This window comes from Triturus cristatus, chromosome 3_2 (assembly GCF_964204655.1).
Source record: "Triturus cristatus chromosome 3_2, aTriCri1.1, whole genome shotgun sequence".
NCBI classification, from domain to species: Eukaryota; Metazoa; Chordata; class Amphibia; order Caudata; family Salamandridae; genus Triturus; species Triturus cristatus.
Window position 1 is genome coordinate 821,878,122 of NC_140584.1, and position 26,642 is coordinate 821,904,763.

Sequence of the window (26,642 nt, forward strand, 5' to 3'; positions counted from 1 at the left end):
TGCTAGATCCACTTCCAGATCTTCTCAGATTTTGTGAGCATCCGGATTCGACCCATATACTGTCCCTATAGTCAGCCCGGTGGTTAGTGAGACTATTGCCCAACGTCCCTACTTATCAGCTAATGTCCGCTTTGCTACCCCGGCTTGATATATATGGCTACCCCTCTTATCATGGAAGTCTGGGTAGAGCATACAGCCAGCTCATATCCCCTAATCTGAAGGGCATCCTTGTTCCCCCATGGAATATCTCATATGCTCTAGCTCTTTTGTTTTTGACGTTCAGCCCCCCACATTCACCGAGCAAATCCTCAATTTAGTCATAATTATATACGGTGATCTTCCATCTAAACCATAGCATTCCTTCCTAGCTCATCTTCTTTTACTTTATCTTTCTTTTTTTCCCCCTTATTCTGCTCCTACGCCCATCCACCTTTCCCCCCAACCAGCTCACCCCTCCCCCTCCTCCCTACCCATGGAAGCTTCCAGACCTGTGGTCTGTTTGTTGATGAAGCAGCACTACACCAAGACCAGTGAGGCCCCCGCTGATTGACCCAATTTTTTTCAACCGTAAAACCGAAAACTAAAAACGGAGAACTTAAAAAAATAAAAATAAAACTGAAAAAAACAGAACCCCCAGCCCACCCCTCCCCTGTGAAATAATTACATCATCCTCCCCTTACTGTGCTACAGAAGGAAAAAGAGATAGGAGAGAAGAAACAATAGATAATCAGCACATGTGTATCCTTTACTAATATCTTCTTAGTCTATCTCCTTCAATGCACATTTAATCTAGTCTGACTCCTGCATCCTAGCCAGACAGTTCAGTAAAAGTTTTTAATCATAGCTCCTATCCCCTGAGTTCCGGCAAAAGTTCCCTAGCTTTGATCTCAGATATGAAGCTGTGAGTCTGGCCATCAGCTAGCACTTTTAGCTTTGCTGGGTTCATGAGATAGGCCTGGGCACTCTTTGCCTGAAATGGATTGATCATCTGCCTTAGTCTCCAGCGCCTCTCAACAGTTACGTGACAAAAGTCCGGTCGAGCAAAGAACACAATATCATCCACGTTGCGCTTGCTTTACGGTTTAGCCTTTTTGTAGATATTCTACCTGAGGAGATAGTTCCCGAAATATACTAGAACAGCCCTGGGCTTTGCATCAGGCCCAGCTGGCTCTTTCAAGGTTAGGGGGGCCCGGTGGGCACGTTGGATCTCTTGAGCCCAATTCCACCCCTCCAGATCAGGAAATGCCCTTCTTAGCAGATCTACCATGTATAGACGCATGCACGCGCCTTCCTTGTTTTCAGAAATACCCAAAAACAGCAAGTTGTTCTGGCGCTAGCGATGTTCCTGATCTATCAATTTCGATTGGATATCGACTAGCCTGGTCTCTTGCGATTCAGTCTGGCTCTGAGGTGATGCACCATCCATCTCAAGGGTTCTAGTGCTCGTCTCCATGGCTGTTAAATGATCAGAGATATTGCTACATACTTTGGCAACTTTCCACACCATCCGTTGCACCTTGCAGATTGATGTCTGAGAGCGCCAGCTATCCTGCCTTGTCTCTTCACGATGTGTCCTAATAGTATGTAGAATAGCATCTGATGTTGTGGTAGCACTTCCCTTCCAGCCAAGTACTTTATCACCAACAGCCCCCATTAGCTGGTTAGTCGGAGAATAATCCCAGTTCAGATCTTTTCCTTTCCTTTTGTCTTGTCCTTAGAACCCCTATTTCCTGCTAGCCTTCGACATAGTTGTGGCGGAGTCCATCCCGCTGGTGTTGGGAAGGCTTTCACTCCCACTCATGTCCGACAGTGACACAGAAGCATCCACAGAGCAAGTGTCATACGACAATGAGTAAAAGCAATCTGTTGCCTCTACATCGGTGTCTTTGATAACCCCCCTGCCTTCCTTAGCACGCTTTTGCATCTGCCGTCGTGACTTCCCCAGTCTCATCAGGGACTTTTCTGCTCTGTTGAGAGTTTTCAGAGGGATCTTCAGAGGGATCTACCTGTAGCGCCCTTTCCTCTCCCTTTGAAGTACTGTTTAATCTATTTTCAGTTTGGACATTGTTACGGATCATTTGTTACTGGGGTGCTTACAGGTATCCCCATTTTGATCATCCATCACCTACTTTTTCACTCCTAACTGAGGCATCTGTTTGGAGTGGCTTGGCCCCCTCTACCCTACTGCCAAGAACCCGTGCGCTGCCAGACTCATCTGGCTGAGTGCTGGTTGGGGGTCATTTGCCTGCAAGGTTACCCTCAGTGTTGCCTCCAAAACATCTTCAACCAGGCTACCTCCCTCACCATACTCCTTTGTGGGGCCACTGGATCTGTTCCCATCTTGGGGCTCCGAAATCTCCAAAGTCCCGGTCCCATTTTCTGATCCAGGCCGCAATCTAAGGCCTCTATAGTAGCTCCGCGATCATAGGAACGGGGATACGCTGCTGGGGCACCGCCCTTTCCCTTCCTTTCTGGAGCATCTTCCTTCCGGGTTGCAGTCTGACCTCGGCGTCCGGGTTCCCGAGCTGCTGTCTCTGCTCTAATGCTTGTCTCCGTAATGGATCAGGCAACTGTCGTATCCGCTGTCGGACTGCCTGTGTGTGGAGCCGCATTCGCTCTCCCTCAATCTGCCGCCGTAATCTTTGGCTTCAACGCAGCCAGTGAGTGCAGCCCCGGGCAACAGCAGTCATTGCGGTCCAGGGCACTGTACAACTTCTTGCAAGCCAGTTGCAGCTCTTGATGTCCGGCCGCAGTCTTACATGCAGGAGGCACAGCCGCTTGCCTCTTCGTTCAACAGCCTCAGCAGGGTTTCCAATATGTCCGATAGTATTATTCATCCAATACGGGGCGACAGGGGGCCTCAACAGGCATAGGGGCTGTGAGCTGCGAACGGTCGCCTCAGCCGACCGCCATCTTGCTTCCTCGCTCTCCCCCTCCACCAGTAACCAAAGTGGAACGTCTCAGTGTATCCTTTATTATTCAATAAGATGACTAGTGATGCATGCAATCTCCATACTCCCACCTGTAACAATAGGTGCTGGAAGTAGGAGTGCTGTGGGTTTTGCAGTATCCCAAAAATAACCAAGTTCAGAAGGTGATTGAGCTACAAAGATGCCTTAAATTTTTTTTTTTAATTTTGACAAATTTGCTGTGCTATCTAAGACAGCATTCAAATGTCAGGATATGTTTACTGGCAAACTACTGCTTATTCTTTTAATATTAAGACTGGTGCCTATTTTTCTTTCTATGCAAAGTTGGAGGGTTTTGTAAAGTGAGCAGCTTGACAATCGCGCTGGGGCACAATTAGTGTGAAACGAAACATTATAAAAGGTCATTTTTTCCAAACACACATCAACATTTGAACGCCTGTAAATGAACTGTACAAATATTTTATACTATGGCAACAGTTAGCAAAGCACAAAAATGTAATTACATTTCTATCGCGCTTATTACCCCATATAGGGCTGTTACCCAAGTGTGACCTAGATCCACATCTAAAAAATATTGTAAAAGGTTTCCTTTGAAAGGGTTTGAAGTTTATGTTTTTAAATGAAACTGCATTATTTAAAGAATCTTCCTGAATCAAATTAACAGAGGTAGAGTTATCAACAGAAATACATTTTGACGAAATTATTGCTCTCTCAATACTTTTTGCCATATCAATGACTTCTGCCAGTGATGGGTCTCTTATGCTTTCTTTGATTTTTTTTTTTATAGTAGCAGCTGTAAACAAATTGATCCTTTAGGTAAGAATCCAAAGCAGAGCCAAAGTTGCAGTTAGCTGCTAAGTTCCTCAAGGTAGAGATGTGCTCCTCAACATATTTATTTGGGTCTTGTTTTCTTTTCATGAAGTTAAATCTCTCATGGACGACACTTGGTTGATCCCAAAATTTCTTGTTAAGTCTTTGTATGGCATCTTTGTATACATTCTGTCCATCCCCATCACCTGCCGGTGGTATAGATACTGGAAGGTTATCATAAATCTGTTGACCCTTACTGCCGAGATAGCTAAAGAGAATTTCAAGCTTTCTCCTAGGAGAGTATTCCTCCACATCAATAGCCACAAGGTAGTTCTCAAAGGAACGGAACTATATTTCCCCACAGAGTTTTGGGTTTACCAGGAGAAGGTAAAGGAATATGCTACTTGCCAGTATGCATCTGTTCTTGGCATGTAGAGCTGCAGATCTACACACTATGCATAGATCGCCATCTGGTGTTGGGCCCGGATGTTTGCATTTGTTTTTGTCCTGGAAAGTGTTTGGAAGTCACAAGATAGGTGACTCCTCTTTAGGGTGCTAGTGCGCATGGGCATCGGCTCCATCCTCAGAGTGTTTTTCACCAGCAGGGAAATGATGGAGCTTAGTAAGAAACCGGAAATATGCCCATGTATGGTGTATCTAAATAAGATCTCACTGGAACAGATAAAGGTAGCCGGGGAGGCGGGTGGGCGTGTGTAGATCTGCAGCTCTACATGCCAAGAACAGATGCATACTGGTAAGTAGCATATTCCGTTTGAGGCATATGAGCTGCAGATTACACACTATGCATAGATTGTATAGCAGTACACCTCCTTAGCGTCGACCACCAGTATCTGTTGCAGTAGTTTGAAATAGTGTTTTGAGTACAGCATGGCCCACACTCGCTTGTTGTTTTGTTTGCACATCTACACAATAGTGTTTTGTGAATGTGTGCGGTGTAGACCATGTAGCTGCTCTGCAGATGTCATCTAAGGGAATGTTCCCTAAAAATGCCATGGAAGCCCCTATCTTTCATGTAGAGTGGGCTTTAGGAGGAGCAGATAAAGTACGTTTTGCTTTGTGGTAGCAAATTTGTATACATTTAACAATCCATCTAGCTATCCCCGATTTTGATATGGGGTTGCCTTTGTGTGGTGGTGAGAAAGACACAAAAAGTTGTTTTGTCTTACGAAAGGGTTGTGTTCTCTCAATGTAATATACCACTGCTCTTTAACATCTAAAGAGCTCTCTCTACGACCGTCTGTGGTTGCGAGAAAAATACGGGCAACTCTACAGACTGATTGAGGTGGAAGGGAGAAATGACATTAGGAAGGAATTTAGGATTTGTTCGGAGAACAACCTTATTATGATGGATTTGCAGAAAAGGTTCCTGAATAGTTAGTGCTTGTAGCTCACTAACTCGCCGTAGAGAGGTAATGGCCACTAGGAAAGCAACTTTCCATGTTAGGAATTGAAGCTCAAATTTATGTAGAGGTTCAAAGGGAGGACCCATGAGACGTGTGAGAACGATGTTCAAATTCCACACAGGTGAAGGTGGTACTCTGGGAGGAATTATTCTTTTGACGCCTTCCATAAAGGCTTTTATAGCAGGTACTCTGAAAAGTGATAGATGCGGTCTATTTTGTACATATGCCGCTATGGCAGCAAGATGTAGCCTAATAGACGTATAGGCTAAGTTGCATCTTTGGAGGTGTAGTAAGTAACCTATGATGTGTTGGATAGACACGTCTAGGGGATTGATGTTATTGTTATGGCAATATATTAGAAAATGTTTCCACTTGGCAGCATAGCAGGCTCTAGAGGTGGGACGTCTAGCTTTTTTAATGACGTTCATACAGTTAGTGGGAAGGTTAAGGTAACCGAATTCCGAAGACCTCAGGAGCCAAATCGCAAGCTTGAGCTGAGCTGGGTCCGGGTGTCTGATCTCTCCATGGTTCTGGGTTAAGAGGCGTGGTGAGAGGTGTAGTTTTTGGTGCGGAACTACAGACAGTTCCAACAATGTGGTGTACCACGGTTGCTTGGCCCAAGTTGGAGCAACTAGAATGAGAGTCAGTGAATGTTGCTGTAGTTTGCGCACCACCAGTGGAATGAGTGGGAGAGGCGGAAAAGCGTACGCAAATCTGCCTGACCAGTTCATCCATATCGCATTGCCTTTGGACAATGGGTCTGGATATCTGGTGGTGAAGCTTGGGCATTTGGCGTTTCCGTGGGTGGCGAAGAGGTCTATCTGTGGTTGCCCCCACATTTGAAAGAACGGTTGAAGAACCTGCGGATGAAGTTCCCACTCGTGGATCTGTTGCGTTTGACGACTTAACAGATCTGCAATGGTGTTTTGGACTCCTGGGACATGTTGGGCTAGGAGAAAAATATTTTGAGGTATAGCCCATCTCCATATGGTCTGTGCTAGCTGGGAGAGCTGCAGATAGTGTGTCCCGCCTTGTTTAATGGATGTAGTACATGGCTGTCATATTGTCCGGGCAGACTAAGACAGCTTTGCCTGATATTTGCCTTTGGAATGCTTTTAAGGCTAGGAATATGGCTAGTAACTCCAGGTGGTTGATGTGGAGTAACTTTTGTTGAGGTGTCCACCTGCCCTGCATGGTGTGATGTAGTAGGTGAGCTCCCCAGCCGGAGAGCGATGCGTCCGCCGTCATGACTATCTGAGGAACTGGCTCTAGGAACGGTCGCCCTTTGGAAAAGTTCTTGGTGTTCCACCACTGTAGAGAGCGATGAGTGCGACCATCTACCAACACCAGATCTGTTAGCTGACCTTGAGCCTGGTTCCATTGGCGTGCTAAGCACTCTTGTAGAGGACGCATCTGGAGTCTTGCGTTAGGCACTAAAAATATGCAAGAGGCCATCATTCCTATGAGTTGCATGAACACTCGAGCTGGAAGAGAGTGTTGCGGCTGAAATTTGGTGAGGAGAGCCTGCATGCTTACTATCCTGGCTGGACTGGGATAGGCTAGCGCTGTTGAGGGGTCTATTGTGGCACCTAAGTACTGTTGTATGTGGGAGGGTTGTAGGTGAGACTTTGGGTGGTTTACTGTGAACCCTAGGTCGTGGAGTAGTTGTAAAGTGGCGTGAGTGTGTCGTACACACTGGTTGTATGAGCTGGATTTTATGAGCCAGTCGTCGAGATATGAGAAGACGTGAATGTGTTGTCTTCTTAAGTGGGCTGCTACTACTGCTAGGCACTTGGTGAATACCCGTGGTGCTGTTGTGACTCTGAATGGGAGTACTTTGAATTGATAGTGATTCCCGTCCACGACAAATCTGAGATACTTCCTGTGAGCCACGTGAATGGGAATATGAAAGGAGGCGTCCTTAAGATCTAGGGTAGCAAGGAAGTCGCCCTGTGAAAGAAGAGGAAGGACCTGCTGAAGTGTGACCATGTGGAAATGGTCTGAGTGAATGTATAGGTTTAGGGGTCAGAGGTCTAGAATAGGTCTCAGAGAGCCGTCCTTCTTTGGTATGAGAAAATACAGAGAGTAAACTCCTGTGTTTTGCTGGTGCAGGGGAACGAGTTCTATTGCACCTTTTTGTAGTAGGGAGATTACCTCGTGCTTTAGCAGTGACAGATGTTCGTGTGACATTGGACGCTGTTTGGGTGGTATGTTTGGGGGGGTAGAGGTAAGTTCGAGACAGTAACCGGATTGAATTATTTGTTGCACCCACCTGTCTGATGTGATGGTGGTCCAGACAGGAGGGAACTGTTGTAGTCTTCCCCCGACTAGAGTGGAATGGTCTGGAGGAAGTGGAGGGAAGTCATTGGGTAGGGGTGGAGGCAGAGCGGGTGTTGTTGGTTTTGCCTCTGCCCTGGTTATTGTTGCCCCTGTAGCCTCCTCTCTGGTAACCTCTGGTGAAGGTGGACTGGGTGGGAGCTTTGCAAGAAGTAGAGGGGCTATCTGAGGAGTAGCCTCTTGGGGTGCTTTTGTAGGATGAGCGACGAAAGGAACGTCTGGGAGCTTGCGATTGCAAGGCTCCCATAGATTTTACTGTGTCCGTATCCTTTTTAATTTTTTCAAGGGAAAGGTCTACGTTAGGGCCAGATAGGTGTCCCTGATCAAATGGTTGGTTGAGGATGGAACTTTGGACTTCAGGTTTAAAACCTGACATGCGTAACCAGGCATGCCTACGCAAAAGGACACTTGTGTTTATTGCCCTTGAAGCGGTATCTGCTACTTCTAGGGCACAACGGATGGAGGTGTTGGTGCTAACCTTACCCTCTTGTATGAGTTCATTGGCCCTAATTTTGCATCATAATGTGCACTATCATACCTAGCTAATAGCGCCTGAGTGTTGGCGATGCGCCAGATGTTTGCTGCTTGTGACGCTGTTCTCTTGCCAGAGGCGTCCAAGACTTTAGACTCCTTATCTGGTGGTGGGGTGTCACCTGATGTCTGAGAATTGGCCCTCTTTCTAGCATTGGAGACTACGACGGAGTCTAGTGGTGCGGGGACCTTAATGTAAGCTGGGTCAGTAGGGGCAGCCTTATATTTTTTCTCGATCCTGGGGTTAATGACTGGAGATCTAACAGGATCTTTGAAGACTTTTGGGGCATGCTTGATGAACCCTTTAAGCATGGGTAGAATTGAGGTGGCCTTTTGTGTGGTATCAAAAGTGTCCATAAGGAAATCCTCCTCCACAGGGTCTGCGTGTAGTTCAACCCCGTGGTAGTGGGCAGGTCTATGGACAAGCTGGTTAAAGCCCATAGTGTCCTCTGGGGGGAGGGGGTGAGGCCTGGAAGGGTAGATGTCATCCTGTGGGACGTTAAGGACATCTGGAGTGTTATAGTCATCCCAGGAGTCTGGGGAAACAGGTGAACTAGGGTCCCCTAGTGGCTGATCGTCCGCACCCCCGTGTCATCAGAGGTGTTATCATCCTCATCATCCACTGGAGTAGGGGATGGTGTAGGAGAGTGGTGTGGTGGGGAGGAGGAGGAAGAGGAGCAGCAGGAGAAGGGATCCTTAGAGGAGAGGTGGCAATGTCCCTCTTTTTAGGTGGTGGAGCCGGTGCAGGCGTATCCAGTGGTCTTTTCTTGGGGCTAAGAGTCAAGTGACCAGTTTTAGGATCCTTTGTAAGAGTTTTTTGAGTTGGATCTGGTTTAACCCGTTCTTCTGTAAGAGGCGGATCCTCGGCGCCGACAGTTTCGGTTCCGGAGGTTTTTTCGGTGCCGGCTTAGTAGTGGTTCTGTACTCTTTTGGTTTTGAACCTTGGGTTTTTACAGTCTCTGTGGCCGTTGGAACCTGGTGTTTCTTCGGTTCCGGGGCCATTTATGGCTCCGGAGCATGCGAGTCCTTTGGAGGTAGTTTTTTACTTGGCTCCGAGTGTTTCGGTGTCGAGGAGCCGGTGCTTGTCTTCGGTGCCGAGTGCTTAGCTGTGGAAGCAGCGGTCGGCGTGGATGAGGAGGAGGACGGCTTCTTTTTCAGGGCCGGTGAGTGTGTTTCGGCACCAAGGGTAGGCTGACTCGAGCCCGAGTCGCCTAAAGGCTTAGTAGGCTGCTTTGCCGGGCCCGAGGGCGGGGCATGGGAAGCAGTCTCTCGGTGTACACCTGGGCCCGAAGGTGAAGGTGTGACCGAAGCCTTTTTAGATGGTATAGAACGGGGGTCGGGGGTGAAGTCTCTACTTACGACCCGTTGTGCCAGAGTGATGTCCTTGACGTCGGAGTCATCTGCTTCGGAGGGGCTGATGAGGCCTTCTTCGACCCGCTCCTGCTCTGGCACGTCGATGCCCTCCTGGAAGATGTCGTCGGGGGTGGATGCCGAAGAGCGGGTCATGGTTCTTCGAGCCCGTCGGTCCCAAATGGTCTTCCTGGAGCGGAAAGAGGCGCAAGCTGGACATTCTATAGCCTCGTGCTCCGGTGACAGGCAGAGGTTGCACACCTCATGCAGATCGGTGTGAGGAAACTGCGACCCACATTGAGGACACTTCTTGAACGGCTTCCATGAGCCAGAAGATAAGGCCCAGGTAGGCCCGAAGGCCTTCGTCGATGACAGGAATTAAATGGAAGACTTCGAAGCTGTTGAGACTCGCGTCGATTGGAAAACACGATCGGGACAATACCGTCGAAAAGGGTGAAGGATTGCGCGTCCAAAGTAGAGTCGGTAACGGTTCCGAACTGGAGCGCGATAAACACATCCAAGCCCGATGGCGGAAAAAAACAATCTGAGGATGGAGCCGATGCCCATGCGCACTAGCATCCTAAGGAGGAGTCACCTATCTCATGACTTCCAAACACTTTCCAGGACAAAAACAAGTGCAAACATCCGGGCCCAACACCAGATAATCTGCAGCTCATATGCCTCGAACACATGATTTAGCTGTGTACTATTTGTTGATTTGAAGCCATGTTTTACAAAGAATAATCTCAGTTGAAATAAAAGGAAAATCTCACCAGATGTTTGAATATGAGAAAAATCTATGGAGGGGTGTTGTCGATAGCAAATAAACACGAAGAATACGTTAATTAGGGAGAAATTAGAATAGTTCGCTGTTTCACGCAAGAAATGAAACGTGAGCCATAACGTGAACAACATGATGAAGAAATGACAAAAGTGCTGAAAGACCAATCCAAGATAACCGCCTGAAAGAATTAAATGCAAAAGCTGGACATCAGTTGAAAGTTCCGACCATGTTAAGATGGCTGGCAGACGTCTTTTGCGAGTTAACGTCAGAGTAGAAAGCAGTGGTCTGTGTTATTTGAAGGTCGCGGTCTAAGCGAGAATGCTGCAGCCAGGTTTTGAAGGAAATTGGCAAAACTGCAAAACGTCTTGGCCTGAAGCAAAGCCAAATCCTTACTTCGGGAAGGAGTGAAGAAATCCAGGGAATGGATGTAGAAGGTAACGTACGTTTTAGGCCAATTCCATGCTTACGTTAATTGCACAAAATTGGTGAAAATCCACATAAGAAGCGTTCGGCACTCGTCGCCAGAAGTAAAGTGTGCGGGTCGGCAATGAATAGTTGCGAGAAGCTTGAAGTTTCAAATTGCTTTTAATATCAGTAGAAAAGCGGAAATCACAAGAGTGAGTCTTTCCTCGGCGGAGATCAATAGATAAGAGATAGATGGAATCAACCTACGCTATGGTCACCAGGATAGTTAAGAATTGAAACAGGCTAGGCCATGCCAACACATTTGTAGAAACCTGGGTGCGCTCATGGATGCCCAAACAGACTTTCACCCTGGTTTGCCGTGGAGCGAGCCAACCGCTCTTTGACTCCCAAGCCCCCACCTGGAGCCCCTGCGCGACCCATTATCCTGAGAATCTTAAACTTCCGGGACAGGGACGCTATCCTGGGGGCGGCCAGGGCTCTTGGTCCACTGCTGTATCAGAACTCCAGAATTATGGTTTTCCCAGACTACTCCAGGAAGGTGCAGACTCAACGCCGATCCTATGATGAAGTCAAACAAAAACTCAGTGCTATGGGCCTTCGCTATGGCCTTCTTTTCCTGGCCCGGCTCAAAGTCATCTTCCACAACAAGACATTCTTCTTTGACACCCCCCAGGGAGCCTGGACCTGGCTCACAGATGTGCGGCCCCTTCTGCCTGGACCGGCTCCCTCTCCCACCCGCAGGGCCCCCCGCAGTCACACCCAACCCTGTCTAAGCCGCAGCGGTGCCGGACCTGGTCCCGCAAGAAGAATGATCGCCAGGGGGGAGGAGTCCTGATCCCCGGGTGTGCCGACTCAGCACTCCCCCTCCCGTGCTCTGCCGCGGCGGTCCGCCTCCCCAGCCCGACTACCTCCCTGATCGACCTGGGCACTATACTGGGGCCCTCCGCAGCCCTGCGCCACGCCGTGTCAGACTCGGACTTGTCTAGGAGACCCGTGATCCATGGATCCGATGAGGATGGGAATACCTGAGTCACATGGCGGGAACTCTGTCTCTCCTGCAATGCGACTGCTCTTGAAATCCCCGTGATGGGGGCGATCCGAATTTGCTGTTCCCCTGAGTTTGGTGAACTAATTTCTAATCCAATCCCAGGACCGGTTTACGGTACTGGCTGCAACGTTGTCTTACAATGATTACAGTTGTCGACGTACCTCTTATCCGGCTACATGGAGGGGGTCCATCTCTGACACGTTCCTGTTTCGCTAACCGTTTTAACTTAGCATCTAACCTCACTGTGGGGTTGTTGGTTTGATTTGTTTTCTCTTTCAGGGCGACAGATGCTTCCTCTTCAGAAGTGTAGGGTGAGGGGAGTTGGGGGGCGAGGGAGGGGGGGGGGGAAGACTGTTGTCTTCCAACAGTTTGTTGTTTTTAGCCACCTACGGGCCGCTATTTCTTGTTCTTATCGGTAATCTCATCCACATGTATGCCTTCGCCGATGACACGAGGCCCACCAGTTCACACACTTTCCACGCAGCGCCTCGGGAGGTTGTTTCCCTGGAGACCCGGGCACCTTGCACTTGCGTCCGCTCTTCCACACACCACCCAACTTGATGGCCTCCAACTCCAATAGGACCCTCCACGTCCTCTCCTGGAATGTTAATGGATTACTTGACCGTATCAAGCATGCTGCTGTCCTTAGCAGCGCCCACCAACACGTACCCGACATCCTATTTCTACAGGAAACACACCTCCTGGGCTCACAATGCAACTTTCTCGCCCACTATGGGTTAGACAGGGTCTGGCACTCTTGCTTTACACGAGGTTCCCAGGGGGTGGCCATACTACTTAGGCGAGGACTTCCCTTTACCCTGGCCAAAGTCGAGACAGACACACAAGGCCTCTACGTGGCCCTGACTGGTACGATAGAAGGTCACCCTCCTCTTAGTCTCCTGTGCACATACATTCCCCCGCCACCATCGCCTCTACCCTTCGCCGCCTCAGGCCGGTGATTTCCTCCTTCCCACAAGGCCTGACGGTTGTTGGAGGAAACTTTAACGCCGTCCTGCAACCATCGCGTGATGCGACTGGCATTCCGTCAGCCTCCCGCCTTGCCTCTGCAAAACGCCTATCTGATTGGTCCTCTGCCTTGGGTCTCTCTGATGCCTGGAGGGTTTGGAACCCCTGTAAGTAACAATACACCCACGTTTCGGCAGCCCATCACACCCACTCCCGCATCGATCTGTTTCTGCTGCCTGCGACGGACTGTCAATTGATGTCTGGGGCCTCCATACTGCCCAGGGGTATCTCGGACCACTCCCCCATCTCCCTCCGTCTCGGGACCTCCCCTGTTGGCATCCGTGCGACGTGGCGGATGAACGCTTGGTTCCTGCAGGATGCCACATTTGTCGAGTCCCTCAGACGAGAACTGCGACTTTATTTCTCAGCCAAAGCAGGTTCAGTTCCTTCGCCGGGAATGCTATGGGATGCCGGCAAGGCTGTGGTCTGGGGTGTGGCCAGAGGCTTGGTCCACGCGAAACGCATGGAGCAATCTGCTCAGCTCGTGCAGCTGGAAGCCCAGGCAACACAGCTGGAGGGAGTCCAAACTACAGACGACAGCGACTACTCCACTCGGCAGCTTTCACTGATCCGCGATGAGATCCACCGGATCTTGCTAGAATCCGCTAAAATGCTCTGGTGATCCTCGGTGGCACGTGTCTATGGTTGGGGCAACAAAAATGGCAAATTGCTTCATAACTTAGTGTCTTATCCCAAGGCAAACCGCATCATCCCCAAGATTCGGGATGAAACCGGGACTCACCACGTGACATCACATGCCATTGCCCAAACCTTCGCCAGCTATTAAGCAGCCCGCCCTCCTCGGACCTCTCTGGCGGATCTGTTGGCTGGGACCGGAACCCAGCTGCCCTGCCTTCCCCAGACGGCCTCAGACTCTGGACCGTTCTTTCACCCCAGAAGAGATACATGGAGCCATCTCACTGTTGCACTACGGCAAGACGCCCGGGCCCGACGGTTACCCCCAAGAGAATTACGCGACCTATCGTGATGAATTGGTTCCCCACTTAACAGAGCTGTTCAAGCACGTCGTAGACGAAGGATCCTTCCAGCCCGAAACTAATCTGGCCACTATTGTGGTCATCCCAAAGACACAGCCACCCTCCCTTGACTGTGCGGACTATCGCCCTATCTCTCATCAATACAGAGGTCAAAATCTTCGCCACTGCGGTAGCCCAACCGCTCCGTCTCCACTTGCAAGACTTGGTCCATCCAGACCAATGCGGCTTCATGCCTGCCCGGGGCACCCGACATTGCATACGCCGCCTCCACCTGGCCCTTGCCCACCATCATCACCTCACCCCGTACCTGGCTCTGCTTTTCATAGATTTTGAAAAAGCATTTGATACGGTGAACTGGGGTTATCTCAAGGACGTGCTGGTGGAGATGGGTTTCGGCCCCCCTTTCCGTCGCCTTATTAGGGTCCTTTACTGTAATCCCAGGGCACGTGTCCTCATTAACGGTGAACTATCTGAGACGATCCCCATCCGAAGGGGCACCAGTCAGGGCTGCCCGCTCTTGCCGCTTCTATTCGCGTTGGCGATGGAACCCCTGGCTTCCCTCATCCGCCAAGACCCCCTCAGCCGTGGTTTGGCCTGGGATCGGACTCAGATTGACAAGATAGCCCTGTACGCAGATGACGTCCTCCTTTTTTTGGGTGACCCAGAGAACTCTGGTCCCAGATGCCTGGATGCCGTTTCTACCTTTGAGCGGGTCTCCGGCCTCCGACTCAACCCGACGAAATCCACCCTGGTTCCCCTACATATATCCCGGGCGTGCTTTGATTGGCAAACGACCATTCCTCTCCTCAGGCAATCCTTCAAGTACTTGGATGTGTGGGTCACCCTCCTTCCGGATCTCGAGTGGGCTCTGAATATTACGCCCCTGGTCGCTAGGGCCAAGGTGGACCTCAGGAAATGGCAATCCCTCCCTCTCAACCCCCTGGGCAGAAGTGCCCTCTTTAAAATGATGGTTCTCCCCCGCTTCCTTTATATATTACAAAATATCGTCACCCACCTTCCAGGCAACTGGTTTCGGGAATTAGATGGCATCTTCACCCGGTTTTTATGGGGTAACGGGAGGCCACGAATATCTCTGGCACATTGCCGCATTCCCCCCTTTGACGGGGGTATGGGGTGATTAATCTCCACCTTTACTACCTGGCCACGAGGCTCATCGTAATCCACGACTGGTTTGCTGGCGGCTGGTCCGACCCAGCGTACCGGGTGGAAATCAGGGCAATGGACTTTGTGCAGATCCAAGCGTACCTGTACGGAGGCCCCGTCCTGCAGGCTCTGCCCCCAATCACTAGGATGGTGCTTATGGGCTGGCATACAGCCCTCTGACATGTAAGATGGGACCGGAAACTCACCAAACAGACACCCCTGTGGAGTGGAACCTGGCTGCGGGAGGTTTCATCCCTCCAGGACTTCCGTCGTTGGGATCTCGTCGGGATCTCGTTACTCGGAGACGTCTGGGTGGGGAACCATATCAGATCTTTTGCAGACCTACAACAACGCCATTCCCTCCTTCCCTCTCAATTTTACAGGTACTTACAACTCAGGCATGCACTCCATACACACATTCCGTCTCCCACCTCTCTACTGGAATTTAGCCCCTTGGAGGCCCAGGTGATGATGGGGAACCTAGGTAGAGAGGTGGTGTCCCGGATTTACCGGTCCCTGGTGAACAATAGCCCTGCGTCCCTTGATCGGCTCCGAGCCCGCTGGGAGGGGTGGTTGGGCCCCCTGGAAGAGGCAAATTGGAGAGACGCCCTTATGGACCTCAAAACCTTGACATCATCCTCCAAGTTGCGTCTTGTCCAACTCTACAACCTCCATACGGCATACCTTACTCCAGCACAGCGCCCACATGCGACCCTCCCCGGCCTGCACGCGTTGCACTCACGCTCCCGCAGATTTTTACCACGTGGTTTGGCAGTCTCCTGCTCTGGTGCCGTTCTGGAGGGGTGGAGCTTGAGCTCACACGGGCCCTTGGGTGGGAGGTTCCCCACGACCCATTACGCTTGCTCTTGGGGGTGTTTGATGGCCTCGATGGATCCAGGGCCGATAAGCGATTCCTGGGAACGGCGTTGGCGAAGCGGGATATAGCAGCGCTTTGGTCCCAGGCCAAGTCACCCACTGTGAGGAAATGTAGGTGGGGAGTGGACTGGTGTGGGGCCCAGGAGGAGCCCCTCTGGGAGGCCCGGGGATGCCCCGAACTATTTGGCAAGGTGTGGGGCAAATGGTTCAACCTATTACCCGCATGAAGGGTTTGAATGTGTCGTGTACTTGTATTTCTGTAAACATATGTCGTATTCATCCCACCTGTGCCTCGTGAGTTCCAGTCGGCTTTTCTCTAATGTAATTCATCTCAATAATGTGCTTGATTTGCTACCGATGTATTTTTGTTTTGAAAAACACCAATAAAAATGTGATTATCAAAAAAGAATTGAAACTGCTTGAGAATTGAATATCGACAATTGAAGGTAGCGCCCACGAAGACTGAGAGTATCTACTATAAATGGGTAATGTACTCTTGCTCATAACATCTAGAAATAAAGACTTAGAAGTTACGTCTAAGGGCAAGACTAAGTGCATTCTTGGAATAGATGAATCAACTAATATAGGGAGAATTGAGACATATGTTGAGGAAATGTTGATGTCCCTCTTTTGTGTAGATTGCTTTTCAAACTTATTTGTGGTGGAGCAGGCGCATCACTCGCTGGAACCTTGCCTGTCAGCGGGTGGCCCCTCCAGACCCATAATTGCCAGACTCCTGAATTTCTGCTACAGAAACCCGATACTAAATCTGGCAAGTGAAAATAAATACCTGCAGCATAGAGGCAAAACTATTTCATTCTACCCTGACTTCACCCTTGCAGTATAGAAAGCTCATCAGGCAATCACTACAGTGTAGCAAAATGTAGGGCAATTGGAGATCTCCTACGCTAAGCTTTATCCTACGATGCTGAGGATCACCACTGAGGTACAGTGGAAGGTTTTCACTGACCCACAGCAGGCAGCCGTGTTTGTCAAATCCTGGAAGGAGTTTTGAATGCAAATAGACAGGGATGGCACTCTGAAACTCATCTCACCGCCAGATTACGAACCCCCTTAAAAGACACACTAGAAGGAACATATTTTGTGATGATATCATCTTTGCCGTGTGCCACTAGCAATTATAGGGACCTGTAATCGAGGAACATGAAGATAACTATATGGGAAAATACACAAAATCCCATGATTATGGGGAAAGGCCAGGAAAACCACTTGTCACTATAATAAAATAAAATAAAGCTGGGGCAGCAAACAATATCTCCATCACCGATAGTAATGGCAACGCCAAAAATGAAGCCACTGACATTGAGGAAGTATTTTTCAGATACTTTAGTGAACTGTACTCATCAAGCTGTATGTCAGACTCGTCTCGGGTACATAACTACTTAGAAGACATGGCAATAGTGTGGTTATGTACAGCACAAGAGTTTCGAGCCCAACCACTCACCCTTGAAGAATTCACTGAAGTCATATGTGGCCTACCTAATGGTAAAGCTCCCGGATAAGATGGCCTGCCCACTGAACTATATATAATGGACTTGAACCTATTGGCTCAAAAACATGTGGAGGTCTTCTGGGGAGGCGGAAGATAAAGGGGTGCTTCGGTTTTCCAAGAGCGAAGTGCATTTGATTATTCTCTTGAAACCCAATGAAAATGTGGCCAGCTGCAAATCATACAGACACCTTCTGCTAGTCAATTGTGATGCCAAAATATTCCCGAAAATCGTTACCAAAAGATTGCTCCTTTTGCTTTCAGAAATGATGCTCCTAAACCAGGCTGGGTTTGTACCTGGCTGATCCAAATTTATAATCTAAGCCTCATTTTTGCGGTGCTCCATCAGATGCAACCTGAGACCGCAGCAGTGGCAGTATTTTTAGACGTCATCAATGCTTTCTACTCACTTGAATGACATTACCTCCTGAATGTATTGAGCAAGATGGGAATCCTCCCCGTCGTTCCTGAGACTTGTTAGCACTCTGTAGGCTTCGCTGATGGCTAATCTATAGATCAACGAGCATATTTCCTCCTGAATTCGAACACAACGCTGCACTCACCAGGGGTGCCCCCTTTCACAGTTATTTGCGCTAGCACTCAAACCACTAGTTGCTAAGCTTAGGCAACACCACATGCGCTATGCACAGTGCTTTCATGATTGTCCCTCCAATATCACTATATGCTGATGCTATATCTTAGGTCACCTTAGGTGAGTTTCAACCCCATACTGTGAGAGTTCACGAGATGTAGTGGGCTCTTGGGTCTCACAATCAATTGGGAAACATCAGCTATTTTCCCTTAAATGGAGGGTACAAGATGGGTAGATCTGGACTTCCCACTTGAATGATGTACTGAACCCATCAAATACGTAGGGATGTGGCTGATTGGAAATAAACAGGAATATTAGGTGTAGATACAGATGTGCGATTGCACACCTGAAAGACAGGATTGATACATAACTGCAACTACCATTATCCATGGCCGGCAGAATAGGCTTAATTTAAATACTCATTTTGCCAAAAGTTCTAAACTATTAGATTAATATACCCATAATATTCAACACAAACTTCTTAAAATTTCTTATGGCCCTGCTCTCCAATGTCGTGTGGACGAATAAAAAACCCAGAATTGAATGCAAAATCCTAATACGGTCGTACAATCACGGTGGGTTTACAGTCCCCAACATGGTACTGTATCAGCCCACATCACACACTACTGGATGAAACAATTGTGCCATATGGCCCATCTTGCTGTTGAAAAAGATTTAGTAGACTCCACCCCACATTTGAATGCCAAATCTGATTTTGTAGATAGTTTGGAGGGTTTGTCTAAGTTCAGATGCTGTGTGAGATCTGAATCATGGTAACATTTTACAATGAGGTATGCTATTTTAGACATCTATATGCAATGTCAAGTAATTATGTACTCCATATAATATCTCTCATGAAATGAGCATGTTCATTTATAGTACTAACCGAAATTACTTTTTTATAAGTACTAATGATAAATAAATGTTTATTGTTTTAGTTAATTAGAACCGTAACAATTTGTCACTTATATAAAAATCAACTAACATTTTGTCATTTTCTTTAAAACCTTAACATTCTCAATTATTAATATACAAGAGCATGTAGCATACAGTTAACAAATTCTGAATGTTAGTTGATTAATGTTCAACTGTACAATCAAAGTGTTACATTCCAGGCTCAATCCTAAAATGACAGAAAATCTCACTTGAATTTCGTGTAAGGTAAAGTTTTTAACATGTCGGGGTGATAGCTAGCTGTTCTTTTTTTAATGCCCGCTCATGAGAGTTAAGAAAGTTTGTCAATTGACAGTTCATTAGAGTGTCAGTCGGGTCCAGACATGCTATTATAGCCGATCTGCAGGTCCTTATTCTTCTGGTGTTCAGCGAATTCTTTAATAAAATGACTTGTGCTGTGCGAAGTTTGGGACATAGGCAGATTAAGTGGATAAAGTCCTCTTTGTTGCTGCCACAGAGTCGGCATTCTGTCGGCCATTATTGACCCAGGTTGGCTGGTTTTAGATGGAAGGTAGTTTGCCGAAGCGAAGGGCCATCAATTGTTGTTTTCTTTTTTTCTTTTTTATTTTTTTTTATTGAGCAGAGCAAGGAGATGCCAAAATACACATTTTCAATCAAAACAATTAAATCACAACAACTCAAGACACCATTGCAAAGCATACGAAATCAGATATGTCTCAGATATAATATAAAATTCATCTTAAATCGAATAAGAGACAAATTAAGTTCTTAATTTACAGTGCAAATGCAATAGCAGCCAGTAATTTACTTTAGAAAAGTACAGTACTATTAACATCAAATCTACTTTTTCATAATTTACCCCAAAAAGCAAGCTGATGAATAAAGTGCAAATGCAAGATAAGGCTACGGAATCGCATGTATCTCAAATGTGATATAAAATTCATCTTAAGTCACTTAAGACACCAATTGAGTTCTTGAAAGTGGAAATGCAATAGCAGCTGGTAATTGATTTTAGCAAAATACAGTACTATTAACAATAAATACAGTGTTATCACCATATAAAGTGCAAGTATGATAGCAGCAAAACTTGACTTACAAGATAACCATAGTATTTCAATCATAAAATACGACATACAAGGTTAGCGAGATATAGTGCAAAATACAAATAGCAGAAAATAAATAACATACTAAAAAGAACCTTAAAGATGAATCACCATTTTTCATGATTGAACCCCGGAAATTCTGCGTTGCTAAACATGTAAGACTTATATCAGTAAGAAATCGTTGCCTCAGTCCCATTCAGAAATGATTTATGATCTAAACTGCCACATTAGAAAGCCCGTGGCAAGTCAACGACCTATCCTTAAGTAAGAGTAATTCTTCAAATCTTTTCCAATTTTTTTCATATTTCCTTATGCCGCCGACACGCTTGGCGTATGCCTCTTCAAATTTCCAGATCCTTTTCATTTTGTTAAACCAATTTCAATGATTTGGAATAACCTTAGATTTCCAATTTTGAAGTATCAAGGAACGGGCCACCATACAAGATATAGCTAAAAAAACCTTATCAGAGCCGGATAAGTTGGCCTCGTCCCTTGAATACCCAAATAGTGCAATTTCCGCCTGGGGAGAAACACTCATGCCTAGAACTATTCCCATATCGTTGAAAATCTCCCCCCAGAACTGCTCCAATTGTGGACAAGAAAAGAAAATATGTAGCCATCCTCCTTCCTCCTCCTGATGGCAACGAAAACAATTATTAAGATGGTCAGGATATCGTTTCTGGATCCTAGCCGGGGTCCAATAAGCGAGCCATCTTGAAAGAAAGGACATTCTTTTAAAATTAGCAGCGCGTAGGGATCTGTGCCCTAAAAGACATATTTTTTCCCATTCTTTAGGAGTAAATCTACATCCAGTATCCCTAGCTATTTTTTCAATGTGGCAGACTATCCCCTTGGCCTGTTCGTCCTTCTGCAATACAGAATACCATTTCCCAAGTCCCAAGAGCTTGAAATCGTAAAGGTCTGCCATGGTATTATTTGGAATGTTGAAAATGCCCTCAATACTGGAAATAAAATGAGTTATCCGCATATATTCGAGGAATGTGGGCTTTCTACAACCTTCTGCCCTAACCATAATTTCTTGCCAAGATACTATTTTATTATGGATAATAAAACATTTGAGTTTGGAGAACCCACACTCTCCCCATATCTCCAAGTGTCTTTGTTGCAGATGAAGGCCAAGGCTGTTGCACTCACCGAGACCCAAATATTGAAAGCCTGAGGAACTATTTTTTTTTAAAACTGTTTGAAGCCTAAACTGAACTTCTCGTAGAGATTTGTAACGGGTCTTCTTTGGCAGCTTAGCTGTTTTTAAGAAGGCAGGCATTTGTGTTCCCCCTTCAAGTGCCATTTTATCAAAAAAAAAACTATCGTAGATGCACTTATAATATAATAGATCCACCACTAAATTCATTAAAGCCGCCTGATAATACGTCCGTACTTGCGGGAATGCAAGACCCCCTTGATTTATGGGCAACTGAACTGTAGCTAATTTTACTCTAGGAGCCTTTTTTGCCCAAATAAATTGTCTAAACAGTATATCTAGCTCATTAAAATAAGATTGATTAAGACGAATAGGGACATTCAAGAATAGAAAAATCAGTAAGGGAAGAATAGACATCTTAATCAAAGAAACTCTCCCTATTATAGTAAGTGGGAGTGCAGACCATTGTTCAAGGAGGCTTTTTATCTTCTGCTTAGTTCTAAGATAATTTAGTTCAAATAATTTCTGATACTGGCTCGTAACATAAATACCCAAATATCTTATCGGGTCTGTTTTCATGGCCTGGACCCTCAAATTATTAGGAAAGACATTGGGATCAATATTAAGAGCCAGTATCTCGGTCTTTTTTTCATTTATTTTATATCCACCAATTTGTTGAAACAGAAAAAACTCTCTAAAGACTAGCTCTAAATTCTCTTTCGTTGGGGTTAAATATAAAATAATATCGTCAGCGAACAACTTAACTTTTGACATCCCTGATATAGGAGAAGAGATAGTAGCATTATTACGGATTTGTGAAACCAAGGGTTCAATAAAAAAGGTGAAAAGTAGCGGGGAAAGCGGGCAACCCTGCCTGGTTCCCCTTTTAATTGTAATTTCCCCTATTTGTTCCTGATTTATAACTACTTTTGCGCTAGCACTATAATAAATATTCTTTAACATCTTAATAATCCGTTGTGGAAGACCAATACGACTTAAAGTTAAAAACAATGTTTGCCAATTAACAAGATCAAAGGCTTTTTCAGCGTCAACCATAATTATTGCGGCAGGAATTTGATTAGTATTAAGAAAATCTATGGCATGAATTAAAAATTGGGTAATCAATTGTTGTTTTCGATAGATCGAGAATATAATGTTTAGGTATGGTGCCGGTGCGAGGATCATGTAGTTATTGATCACCATCCAAGCGTGCATTCTCTTGCTGAAGATGTTTTTGTCAATTAACAAGGAAAGAAATTTTGCAGACTTGTTTATAGCTTGTTTGAAGGATGGATAAGGCAAGTTAGTGTTCAAAAGCTCACCTGTGCAAGTTGTTATTAGTGCTTTTTGAAGATATAGATTGTATGTTTTTTTGGGGGTTTTTTTCTAATTCCGCCCACAGAGTTTTGTTCAACACGGTGTCTGCTTTGTTTTGTTTCAGTCGGCACCATAGCTTAATAGTTGCATACATCCCACCTAGCGTTTCGTTTATTAAGCCAAATTCGAGTCTAACCTGTGCTGGTGATGTGTACTGATGTATCTGGAAAGCCTTTTTGTATGTTGAGACTTGTAATTTGTTCAAAAGTTCAGAATCTTTACTGTGTCGAGCAATACTGGCATATGTTAGTGTTAGAAGCATTTTGGCGGTTATCACTGCAAGCAAAGGTTTGTACGATGGCCCCTTCAGTTATTTTTCTAGGGTACTGGAGGCAAACGTCAGTGTATTTGTTCTCTATAGCATATAAGCTTTCTGCTCCCGATGGTTCTGCTTATTGTCCATGTAAAAACCCAGATATTTGTAGTTAGATACTTCCTGTAGCAGGTAACCCTCAAGCTGTATGTTCTGCTTGGCCGTTGAGTAGTTACTGATTAGCATTGCCTTCCTTTTTGATGTATTAATTTCTAGTCTATTAGTTGTTATGTATTCCAGCATGCCTTAGAGTGACCTGCGGAGGCCGATTCTGGTTAGGCTCATTAGGACTACATCATCTGCGTATGAGAGGTGCGATAGAGATAGCGTTCCCAGTTGAAGTGGATGGGAGTTGATCTTGTGGAGCTTGTGTTCCAGGTCCACCAAGAACAGATTAAAAAGGTGCGGAGCCAGGACGCAACATTGTTTTAGTGCTTTAGTGGTAATCACTTTTCTTGTTAGACTTGAGCCATCTCCCAGCTTTGCTCTCATCCATGTGTTGGTCTAAAGAAGCAGTATTTCTCTGAAAATTCTCTCTGGAATTTTCCACGCTTTCAGCTTTTCCCATAGGAGGTGACGATCTACACCATCAAATGCAGCATTAAGGTCTATGAAGCAGAGGTGCAATTAAGAAAAGTGTAGAATGTTTGTGATTGTCCCAATTCCTTTTCTGAAACCTGTCTGGTTGACAGGAATCAAATTGAGCTTGTTTGACCAGATAGTCGGGTCTTCCAGTATCAGGGAAGCATATTACTTTGCTTCTACGTCCAGTAATGCGATTAACCTGTAATTTGCCGGACATGTTCTATCCCCACCTTTGTAGATCTGTGAGATTATTGAACTTTGCCAGCTCAAAGGAATTGGATTTAAGTGTTAGGCTTCTTTAAACAGATCCATTATTCTCCTACTCCAGAAGGATGGGGCGTGCTTGAAGATTGCTTGAGGAATGCAGTTAGGTCCTGGTGCCACGTTTCCACATCCTTCCAGTTTTATTCTGTTTACGTCATCTGCTACATAGGCAGGCCTGTCTGATCTTGCCTTTGAGAAGCAGGCACCTTAGCGTTTCGTCTGCGGGCAGCATTGTGGTTACATGTCGATGCTTAGTGCGGTCTTTTTTCTATCTGGAGGCATTGTCATTTTTTCCTTAAATTCCAGTTGGTCCTGATGATTTATGCACTCTTCTTCCTTGCCAGCTGGGGGTTCCAGGGTTTCAGTAAATCTTTTTGTAAGAAACAATGTCCAATCGTATTCTTGTACATTTGAGGTCAGTGAGTTAACGGGCCGACTCAGATTATTTATTCTTTCCCAGAATGAACTGGAGGTTTTTTTTTTTGCGTTGTATAGTAGTTTTGGCCAAAAGTTGTTCTCACTTCTTCTTTCGTGTTCTCATAACTTTTTTGCATAGTTTGCTTAGGTAACGTGCAACTTCCCAGCCTGTGCGGCCCTGCTCTGTTCTTTTAAGTCTCCTGACGGCTTTTTTCAGTTCTTGTTTCAGTGTGAGGACCATGCTTGCTGGTGGCGTGTTGTTTTTATATCTGGGCGCCCGTTTTAATTTGCCAATCATTAGTGTTGTTAATTTCTCTGTGAAATTTACCCAGTCTTGTATCTTTGTAGTTTGATTTGGAGCTCCTCAATATAATCTTTTGTCCATTTCAGCAGTTTATGGTCAGTTGAGTGGATGCATTCCTCATTTGCCTAATTAGTCTGATGGTTTGATAAATGTAGGTTAAAGTGAATATGTTGATAGGAGTGGTTGCTTCTGGTGCTGAATTCAATTACAAATTGAGTGAGAAAAGGCATTAATGGTAATAAAATTGCCAGGTAGTCAAGCCTGGATCAAGACTTTCCTCCAAAAAAAAGTGTGTTTTGGTGGGATGTCTTCTGGTGCTCTACCATTTATGACTCTCAAGCTCTAAGTGGTCGAGAGGAGCCGTCTTAATTTGGATTTGAGGTTGTACATTCCAGCATTTGTTATCAGCACTAATCCACACCATAATGACAATGACCCATCGCTGTCCATAGATCTTGATCTTTCCCCTTTCCCTTTCTTTATCTCCCCCCTTGTTGCCCTTTGTCCCCCCTCTTCTATCCTGCGCACCTTTCTGTTGCTCTCTTCGGATTTCGTTGATCATACTATCTGCATTTTTCTGTTCCTCTTTCCATTCTTGTCTCACTAACATTCACGATAATGAATATGCTACTTACCAGTATGCATCTGTTCTTGGCATGTAGGGCTGCTGACATTCATATCTGTGCATAGATCGCCGCCTAGTGTTGGGTCCGGATGTTTGCACGTTGTTGTCCTGGAAGAGTCTTCGAAGTATCCTGGGATAGGTGACTCCTCCCCTGGACTACAGTGCGCATGGGCATCCTCTCCATCCTCAGATTGTTTTTTGCCATTGTGGCAGTGATGGAGTAGATACAGAAAGTGATGACCATGCTTTACAGTAATTCTGAGAGCTGCAGCTGCTACAGGCGCCGGGGAGGAGGGAGGGCGATATGAATGTCAGCAGCCCTACATGCCAAGAACAGATGCATACTGGTAAGTAGCATATTCAGTTCGAGGCATGTGGGCTGCTGAATTCATATCTGTGCATAGAATATATAGCAGTGCCCTCTTATTAGCGGCGGCTACCAGTGCCAGCTGCAGCGGTCTGAAAAAGAGTTTTGAGAACAGCCTGTCCTACAGCTGCCTGCTGTTTTGATTGCACATCTACACAATAGTGTTTGGTAAATGTATGTGTAGTGGACCAGGTGGCTGCTCTACATATATCATGCAAAGGAATGTTTCCTAGGAAAGCCATGGAGGCCCCTAACTTACGTGTTGAGTGGGCTCGTGGGGGAATCGTTAAAGTGCGTTTAGCCTTTTGATAGCAAATTTGAATACATTTAACGATCCATCTGGCTATACCTGCTTTGGAGATAGCGTTACCTTTGTGGTGTGGGGCAAAGGCAACGAAAAGTTGATTTGTTTTCCTAAAGGGTTTGGTCCTGTCGATATAATACATGAGGGCCCTTTTCACATCTAGTGTATGGAGTGCCCTTTCTGCGACAGTCTGTGGGTTTTGAAAGAAAACAGGCAGTTCAATAGTTTGATTCATGTGGAACTGCGATATTACCTTAGGCATGAATTTGGGGTTGGTACGTAGTACGACCCTGTTGGCGTGAACCTGCATAAATGGCTCTTGAACGGTTAGTGCCTGGAGTTCACTAACTCTTCGTAAAGAAGTTATCGCTACTAGGAAAGCTACTTTCCAGGTAAGGAATTGAATCTCGCATGAGTGTAGAGGTTCAAAGGGTGGACCCATCAGGCGTGTGAGGACCAAGTTGAGGTTCCACATTGGAGCTGGTGGGTGGCTAGGTGGAATGACTCTTTTGAGTCCTTCCAAGAATGCTTTGATGGCAGGCACTCTGAATAGAGAGAAGTGCTGCCTGGTTTGTAGATAGGCTGATATTGCGGTCAAATGGACACGTATAGAGGTGTACGCCAGATTGCATCGGTATAGGTGTAATAGGTAACAAATAATGTTTTGGATGGATGCGTCTAGTGGGTTAATGTCATTATTATTGCAATAAATGACAAACCTCTTCCATTTGGCTGCATAGCAAGCTCTGGTAGTGGGTCTCCTGGCCTCCTTAATGATGTCCATACAGTCAGGTGGCAGGTTTAGGTAGCCAAACTCTAGGACTTCAGGAGCCAGATTGCCAGGTTCAGCTGTTGCGGATCTGGGTGCTGAATCTCTCCATGGTTCTGCGTCAAATGCTCGGGTTTGACCCGCAGCCTTTGATGCGGCACCACGGAAAGTTCGAGAAAGGTGGTGTACCACGGCTGGCGTGCCCACGTTGGAGCAACCAGGACGAGTGTCAGTGAGTGTTGTCTGAGTTTGCGTGCCATCAGCGGTATCAGTGGTGCTGGGGGAAAAGCGTACGCAAATCTGCCGGACCAGTTCATCCATATCGCATTGC